Source organism: Asparagus officinalis, chromosome 6, assembly GCF_001876935.1.
Source record: "Asparagus officinalis chromosome 6, Aspof.V1, whole genome shotgun sequence".
In the NCBI taxonomy this organism is placed as follows: Eukaryota; Viridiplantae; Streptophyta; class Magnoliopsida; order Asparagales; family Asparagaceae; genus Asparagus; species Asparagus officinalis.
This window is the reverse complement of record NC_033799.1, coordinates 3,534,153-3,536,169: the sequence shown is the minus strand read 5'-3', so window position 1 is coordinate 3,536,169 and position 2,017 is coordinate 3,534,153.

Sequence of the window (2,017 nt, the reverse complement as noted above, 5' to 3'; positions counted from 1 at the left end):
GGAAGCCGTCAGATTGTAACTTCCATTATTAGTGTTTGATGAGGATCAGCTATCTATTATGATTTTTAGACAGCCTACAGAACCCCCTCTAAAGTTTTTGAAAGTTCGCGGTTGACTGGGACAAATTTTCGGAATACTTTGGATCTCAACTCTGATCTTAGAGCTGTTGATTCCTTGTGGTAAAGGATTTGTTCTATGCACTTGCTTCGAAGGCATCTTGGTTGAAGGGATTTGCCACGTAGGACCTGTGTGAAAGTATGCGTCATAATCCTGTTTCTGGAATATGGAGGTGGACCCTGCATTTTGAACTTGAGATGCGGGTCTCACCCTTGCATGTTGAATATGGAACACGGGTGTGACCTCGGTGTTCGGTTTTTGCATCACGGGTCTGACCTCAACGTTTTGACTTAAGACATGGAAGTGGCTTCCGTGTATTTTTGACTAAGTCTTTGAGACTTGTCTTTGGCTCATTTGTTTTAAGTCTCAGCTCACATCCATTAAGCTGATAGGCCTGCAAACGTGCATAGGATTTTTGGTAAACCCTCAGCCATCAACGGATTTGATAAGCCTTTACCGACTACCGTTTGGATCGGGCTAACATGTAGATTGTCTAAGTCCATTCCACATGTAACGTTGTGCTAAGAGAATGAACCCTCTTAGACTTAATGCTATGATTTTGAATACATAGACTTTGTTATTTTTTTCTTCTTGTGTTATATTTTCACTTGAAACACTAAAAGAAAATTGAAAGTGCCAGAGGTGTAGCATTAACTTGGCATGAATTTTCACTTAGAGTGAAATTCAGAAGCTTTTTTTATTATCTCAGGGATAATTTTAGAAAGTCTTTAATCCACTGGGGATTCTATAATGAAAACTTGTTATTCTTGTTGAAAAAGAATTAACAAGTTATTGGGGGGGTTTGACTGTTAGAGGTGTGATGTTAACCTAACAGTATTTTATGGACCTATTGCTCTATTGAAGAGAGTCGATAAGTTGATTTGGTCGTCAGAGGTGTGATGTTAACTTGACAGGTTTGTGGACCTATCGTTCTATTGAAGAGAATCGATAAGTTGATTGTCAGAGGTTTAATATTAACATGACGGGAATTTGTTGCGATCGGAGCAACTTTGTGGACTTATCATCCTATTGACGAGGATTGATAAGTGGATTGTCAGAGGTATGGTGTTAACGTGACAAGAGAATGTTGCGATCGGAGCAACTTTGTGGACTTATCATCCAATTGACGAGGATTAATAAGTGAATTATCAGAGGTATATTGTTAACGTGACAAATTGGGAGTGATACAAGCTGCATTCATACTCTGTGGGGTGATGATCGTCAGAAGTGTAATGTTAACTTGACGATGTGAAAGATTTATTACTCTTAATCCAATGGATTCCAAGTAACCAACCCCCAGTCTTGATTAAGACTTAGCAGGGGAATAAAAAGAGGTAGACAAGGCACATCACCTAGTGAGGCACTATCCATGAAGTCGGAATAGAGGCACATCACCTGGTAGGCCATTATCTGATGAGTTTGACTATCAGAGGTAACTATTAACGTGATAGTTTTGTGGACCTACGATCGGAGCAACTTTGTGGACTTATCATCCTATTGACGAGGATTGATAAGTGGATTGTCAGAGGTATGGTGTTAACGTGACAAGAGAATGTTACGATCGGAGCAACTTTGTGGACTTATCATCCTATTGGTATATTGTTAACGTGACAAATTGGGAGTGATACAAGCTGCATTCATACTCTGTGGGGTGATGATCGTCAGAAGTGTAATGTTAACTTGACGATGTGAAAGATTTATTACTCTTAATCCAATGGATTCCAAGTAACCAACCCCCAGTCTTGATTAAGACTTAGCAGGGGAATAAAAAGAGGTAGATAAGGCACATCACCTAGTGAGGCACTATCCATGAAGTCGGAATAGAGGCACATCACCTGGTAGGCCATTATCTGATGAGTTTGACTATCAGAGGTAACTATTAACGTGATAGTTTTGTGGG